Raw genomic sequence first — 7,979 nt, forward strand, 5'->3', positions numbered from 1 at the left:
TATAGTGACTCTCTACGTATTCCGAAGATGTCTGTCGTCCATATTCTTAGAACCATCGTTAAGTAATAAAAGTGATAACGCGATATTTAACTGGGCCCAAGTACCATTGAATACCGAAACAGTTACAACTAAAATACGGGAAAATTGATTCTAAATCCGCAATAACTGAAAATTTATTGCAAATTCAAAGTGACTTTCTTCTAGGTATTCCGAAGATAGTCTGTCACCCATATTCTTCGAAACCATAGTTAGATTTAATGAAAGTGATAACATGATATTTAACGGGCAAAAATATTATCGTTGCTTGGGAAAGATAAAAGTGCTATCGCAGTATCTTACTGGGCCAAATGCGATCGAAAACACAAACAGTGCCAGCCAAAATACGGAAAAATTGATTCCAATGTTGCAGTAACAGGAAATTTGTAGCAAGTTCAAATTGGATTTTTAAGTACTCCGAAGATAATCTGTTGCCCATATTCTTCAGCAGAATCGTTAAGTAACAAAAGTAATACCGCGATATTTAACCGGCCAAAATATCATTGTTATTGTGAGGGATATAAGTGCTAACGCGATATTTAATCGGCCAAAATATCATTGTTATTGTGGGGGATAAAAGTGCTAACGCGATATTCAACCGGCCATAATACATCGTTATTGAATGCGATAAAAGCGCTAACGCGATATTTAACCGGCCAAAATATCATTGTTATTGTGGGGGATAAAAGTGCTAACGCGATATTTAACGGGCAAATATACTATCATTGCTTGGGATAGATAAAAGTGCTAACGCGATATTTGACCGGCCAATATGTCATTGTTATTGTGAAGGATAAAAGTGCTAACGCGATATTTAACCGGTCAAAATACAACGCTGTTGGGGATGATGAAAGTGCTAACGCGATATATAACCGGTCAAAATACATCGTTATTGAATGCGATAAAAGCGCTAACGCGATATTTTACAGGGCAAAAATACTATCGTTGCTTGGGAGTGATAAAAGAGCCAATGCGATATTTCACCGGCCAAAATATATCGCTGTTGGGAGTGATGAAGTGCTAACGCGATATTTAACCGGACAAAATATCATCGTTATTGGGAGGGATAAAAGTGCTAACGCGATATTCAACAGGGCAAACATCATCGTTTTGGGGTGAGGAAAGTGCTATCGCGAATTTCATGGGTTGATATATTTGGTAAACTTATATTACTTTTTTATTCAAAGAATATATTTATTTTCTGAAAATTGCCAGCAAAGGAGTCTGGAAATATTAGGTTCAAATTATAGCTGTTGTTGCCCATACTCAATGCTACCCGACCATATACTGATTGTTTGACGGAAGCTTTGATATTATTTATAATGAAGGTTTATGGTTGCGTAATTATAACTGACTCTGATTGCTCTAAATATTCCCAGCTCTTTCAATATAGATTTTTTTTAAATTAGTTTTACCAAACCATCCAGCGAAATTGTTCACGCACATCGATTACTCACGTTATAATTTGGTTAAACAATCTTTTGAATCAATTTCACAATATACTTCATTCTGTGTTATACAAAGCGTAGACAAGGATTGTGAACGTTTTTTTGAACATGATAACCTAACATTTAATTCAATACAATTCAAATATTTATATTCCTTATTAAAGACATTGATTTATTGATAAAATTACTGCCCATTTAAATATTCAATTGTTTTTGGTGAATATTAAACAAGTGGAAAAGTATTTTGCATCAAACCATGGCGATGAAATAAGATTTAATATCGAAAAAATCAATTTGTTTGGCCTTTAAATTGTACAAAAAACTATTGTTCGGTACCAATATTATAAAGAAACCTTAGTAGACCACTCAAATTACAGACAAAAGTCGTGATTTGCTTCTAGATTTACATGTTGATGGTCATACAGAGTTACAGCCATGTTGCCTCAGTAGGGTACAACCAGAAACTCGAGTAAACAGGACTTACAAGTAAACGTTGTTTTTATATGAGGAATACTAAAATATCGGATATGGTTTTGAATTATTCAAATAACAAGGTTTCCAATAAGTTTCCGACAAGAATGTCTAGCGGTTACCCAGCAGGGAGTCCCAAGCTTTTTGCTTCGTCACCCCTTTTCTAATATTTTTTTAATTTGCCGCGACCCTAGCGATATTTCCTAAAATTATATTCAAAAAGCACAAAATGCATAGCATAGCCATATATGCCTTTACTCGTTATTAACTGTTTATATTTTATTAAATGCGATGGCAAGGCCTTCGTCTGCGCAGCCAACTTTGAAATTTGTGGTTGTGTGTTAGACAAAGCCAGTCTCACGACAACTTCTACGTGACGCTGGTAACCTAAACTGTATTGGCATAGATTACACATCTCGGATTCAACTCTCATGCCCACCAAACTCACCAGAGTGTAATAAAATGAATAGGCAATGCCGAACCAGAAGAATTCCTATCAGTCCAAATAGTCGCTCCTTACTTGCTTGTTCGGATGAACTTTTTTGTAGCGAAAAGCGTGAATCGATATCCATGGTTCAAATATACATGTAGGGTGCCTTGAAACCTCCCGACAAAAAACAAAATGTAAAATGTTGCCTTTCGACCGCGATTGGAGTTCATTAAATGTTTCGACGGGTTTGGTACAGATATGATGGCGGTATTCGATCCCTGTATAAAGGTATTTCTATATAACGCCCATTAACCATTGAATACCTCATTTCAATCACTGATAGACGTCAATATGGCCCATAATGCCGTAATAAAGAATAAGAACAGAATATTCGTGCGTTGAATTTATTTAATAACGCATCATGACTTTGCAACTTCCTCCAGGAATAACCGACTGAGAGAAATTACCACAAAATCAATTACCCAAATATACTTTATAACATATGGAAATTTAGTGTTATAAAATGCGAACACACGATATGTTAAATCAGGGGTTGACAAGGTTTTTGAACCAGGGGCCAAACATTTCGCCCACCTAGGCTGGCGGGCCATGTGAATGTGACGTAAAAAGTTACATTTTATGAATATGAAGTGTTACGAAAGCAAAAGTGGAAAACAATATTACTAAATTGAATGACAATCTCAACAAATTGCTTGAGCTATTTTCCAGTCAAAACATCGAAATTTAGTTTTAGTTTGGCTGTGCATCCTCGGGCGGGCCATATTGAATTACACAACGTGCCGGGTTTGGCCCGCAGACCGTAGTCTGCCCATGTCAGGTATTCAGACGTTAGGCGACCGCAGAAAACATGCAACGTGCGCCGCAGCTGACGACTATAGGGTTTATTTATTATGTCGAACGCTATGTATTAGAATTAGATTTATGTCAATCGTGTCGTGGTAATCAATAACATACATACATCCTTTATAATGATGGAATCTGTTGTTCGTTAGTTTGATACAAAAATAACCTGTTTTCACAAGATTGAATTTCATTACCGTACGTCTGTATACATTTCCAACGTCGTTTTAATATCCTGGTAGAAATCTCCATATGGGGAAGTCATTATCATCAGTTTTATCAGCATCATCATCAGTTTTTGATTAGGCTATTTCCATGAAATTAAACTTTGATACAATATAGTTTTAAGGCTATAAGCAAGGCTAGTGTTAAAACGATTTAGTTTGGTAAAAAATTGGAAGCAAAGGGGACAGAAAAAAGGTACTCCCGTAGTGTGTGTACCAGGATAGGGTTAGGCCATTATGTTATTCCGATTTTCCTTGTTTTACTTCTATTACGAGTTCAGGGACTGTCTTTGTTAGCCAAGTGAATATATCCCCTGCCCATAGGCTTCCGTTCCTTAACACAACTTGATGTAAAGCAGGCGAGCAGAATTAGTTACCTCTATATTGGTACACATACTTCTGAAGCGTCGACAAGTGCTTATTAAATTAAAATTTTCCAGTCTAGTTATTACCACGTTATGGTAAACCAATTAAACTAATTCTGTTTCCAATTTGTGAAGTTTAGGTTTACCATAAGCAATTTGAATCGATCAGAAGAGCTAATTTGTTATTCAACAGCATCACACGGACCGGAAAAAAAAAAAAATAATGCTAGTCCGTGCTTGGTATTTTAAACTTATGTGTTTTGCAATAGCTTTAGTCGATAATTAAATAACAGTTTATTCTATTTGTATTTACTGGAACAACAATTTGTATCGAATTTAGCGTTGTTCTGGCTCTGCTGTAAAATTCGTTATTATTGACGACAAGTAAAGTTAAATTAGGACTAAGCCAGTCTGGGTCATGCTTCCTCCCTCACTAGGAAATGATTTTATAGGATTACGTTTAGTTTTATCATGGCGTTTTGTCGCAGTTTAGTGATCTTTTGCAAAAACAAAACACGCTCGCCAAAGCTTAAAATAGGAAAATTAGTAATTATCTAGTTAGAGATCTATAGGTTAAGGTTAAGAATGCAGATTGCGCTTGAAAATCTATTTTTTTGAATCATTCCTGACCCCAACTGGATAATTACTAATTTGTTATTTTAAAACGTGGCGGGGTGTTTTGTCTTCAATATTACATTTTGCATTAGTGGCGGGGGCTTTGTATAACTGATCCAAAGTTGATCTCATTACTTATCGATTTTAATCGGTAAGTATGTTGATAGGTATTTGTCTGTCTGTATGTCTGTATGTCTGTTTGTCTGTTTGTCTGTATGTTTGTTCGTCTGTTCGTCTGTTCGTCTGTTCGTCTGTTCGTCTGTTCGTCTGTTCGTCTGTTCGTCTGCTCGTCTGCTCGTCTGCTCGTCTGTTCGTCTGTTCGTCTGTTCGTCTGTTCGTCTGTTCGTCTGTTCGTCTGTTTGTCTGTTTGTCTGTTTGTCTGTTTGTCTGTTTGTCTGTGTGTCTGTTTGTCTGTTACATGCACGCGATATCTCACGAAGGCGTTGAATCTGCTCCAAATTTTGCATGTGCATTCATCTTATCTCGGACCAGAAGCCTATCGATTTTGGGCGAAATATGTCGTATAATTAGCGAGTTCTTAATTAATTAGTGATGGGACACGCGGTGTCACTATAGAGTCATGAATCGAAACCGCAGTTTCGATCGATAAGTCTTCGGTCTCCGATCGATATTCTCGTTATCTTGTTGTTTTGAATTCAAGGTTTCCCGAATATTCCGTATTTTACTTTCATATTTGAATCATCGGTCGATAATGAAATACCAGTTTATTCAATTTGTATTTACTTAAAACAACAATTTGTATCGAATTTTGCGCTGTTCTGGCTCCGCTGTAAAATTAATTTTGTTGGCGATTATTAAAAAACAAATTAGTTAAATTTTAACAAGTTAATGTAGGACCAAACAAGTCTGAGCCATGATATCATTCCCTCTCTCACTGGAAATTGGTTTTATGGGATTGAGTTTACTGGTATCATGACATTTCATTACAGTTTGTGGATTTTTTGCAGAAAGCTACCGTCCCCTCCCATTTTTGCATTAGTGGCGGGTGCTATGTACTAAAGATCCCAATTTGATCTCATCATCTTGTTATTTGAATTCAAGCATTACCAAATATTTCGTATTGTACTCAGATGATAAACTCTAGCTAAAATGTTGGTCGATAATTAAATAACAGTTTATTCAATTTGTATTTATTTGGAACAACATTTTGTATCGAATTTAGCGTTGTTCTGGCTCCTGTAAAGTTAGTTTTTGAAATTAGTGAAATTTTAACAAGTTGAAGTAAGACTAGACAAGTCTGGACCATGATATCATCCCCTTTCCGCGCTGGAAATTGGTTTTATTGGATTGCGTTCATGGTATCTTGACTTCCCATTACATACAGGTTATCCAATTTGTATTTACTCAGAACAACAATTTGTATTGAATTTAGCACTGTTCTTGCTCCGCTGTAAAATTAGTTTTATTGACAATTGTTTTAAATTAGAGTAATTGAATTTGAACTTAAATCAGGATTAAGCAAGCTCTGTTTTAGTTAAATATTGAATATTCTCACAGAAGTACACTATTTGACGAAAAATTTATTTATTACCGTTTAGTAACAACATAGGTATTTTTTATCAATAGAGAGAAGGGGTTCTCAAACGTTGGGGAGCGCCTCACAAGGTAGCCAATTGTTTGATAAAACGTTCTTCATACTTGTTAATATTGCATATTCCCGCCGTGCTATCTTTTATTTGTAGCTTATTGTTCGATAGTTATTTTTGGGGCGGGGCGCGAGACTTGACAAATGCTAAATAGAGGACACGGCTCTTAAAACGTTTGAGAACCATTGAAATAGAGAAATCAGAGTACCACTGATAGGCTGCTATTCTTGCGGATTTCCTAGATTTGGCCAAATGTGAAATAGAGTAACAATATAAATGACGTCAAATTCAAAAATCGTTTGCGCCAGGGGTTTTCAAACTTTTTAAGTCACGCCCCCTTTTTTTAGAATTTATCAAGTCTCGCTTCCCCACCTCAAAAATACCTAGCTAACAATGAGCTACAAATAATAAATAGTAAGGAGAAAGTATGTTTTATTCAAAAACACGTTGAAAATACGTGGATAAAACGTAAATACTGAAAATAAAGAAATGTAAATATCCGAAATAAAGCGCGCAAGATCTAACAAATATATTTAATTTTAATTCGCTTCACACCCCCTCAAAAAATTGTCTACGCTCCAATCATCGATTGGCGATAGATCTTATCTTTCCACTAAAGAGAACATCTTGCTTGTCAGCCAAATATTGAACGCAAAGATATTTTGCTTATAAATTTCCCTTTCAATTCCGATTCCTGTATCAATAATCTTGAAGAAAAATTCAAAATTTACCTAAAGAAATTTTGATTTGAAATTTCAAAGCCATTTAGAAAAATATGAACAATCAAATTGAATTCAATTTACTTAATATTTTCTCAAGTTCCGGAAGTGGTCACATAATTTATTTACTGTCTGTGCTTATCTTTGAAGGTTATGACTTCGAAGACTTTCTTGGGGAGTTTTACGTACTTCATTCCCTTCATTTCGTTGCCTATCTTTGAAGTTTACCCTGAACATAGGACAGGTTCCTACTTCGCTCGATTTCTATTTTTGGTGCTTCCGTAGTGTATGTACCAGGTTAGGGTTAGGCCATAATTTTATTCCGATTTTACCGGAAGGCTTCCTCTGGGAACCGAGTTTGATGAAAAGATCTGCTTATAAGTTTGACCGAATAAAGTGTTCCCATGAATAAAACAGCAAAATTTTTGACGGAATATTGGGCCCATATTACATATGAAAAAAAAATTAAGTAATAACCTACTAGGGACTTTCTCCTCTTTCAAGCAATTAAAATTTAAAATAGAACGGTCCATTAATTGCACATTTTTTTAACCACAACAAGAAAAAGATCGAAAATAACAATTTTTTAAAACGATTCGTAGGCCTATTTCGTGCCCGAAAAAATTAAATGAAAAACACCCATTTAGAGCAGGGGTCTCCAACTCATTTTTTGAACTTTATTGAAGTCACGGACCACAAACCAGCAAGTTAGGTACAAAATTGATACAAAAAAATAAAAAAAAGTAATCTGATTGTACTTGTTGAAATTACACTTGAATCTTACACCAAACGAGAAATCTATTCATTTGCTTGTTCTGAATATTTGGCGCTGTTTTTGTAGCGGTGAGACCCTCGATGTTTGGCCTTACTTTGCGTTGGTTTGCTTGTCTTAGAACAGCATGCTCGTCGTAAACGTGTGCGAGGGCGGATTTGTTAACTTACATACATCATATGTCATTTAAGATCATAGACACCGAACCTTGTTATTAGAATTGCACACAAAATACAGATCCTCCCACTTCTCTTGGAATATTTTGTGCTCTTCCGAACGTTCCGCTTCTTCGATTAGTAATACAAAACCATGAAAAATACTATTAAATATATCAAACAGCAATAATACACGGATTTGGGTTAAAGAAACCGAATTTCTTTTATTTACGCAAACGATATGCTTTCATTACCGCAGCCGCATTATTTATTCAT

The sequence above is a fragment of the Styela clava genome, chromosome 4, assembly GCF_964204865.1.
Source record: "Styela clava chromosome 4, kaStyClav1.hap1.2, whole genome shotgun sequence".
Lineage (NCBI taxonomy): Eukaryota > Metazoa > Chordata > Ascidiacea > Stolidobranchia > Styelidae > Styela > Styela clava.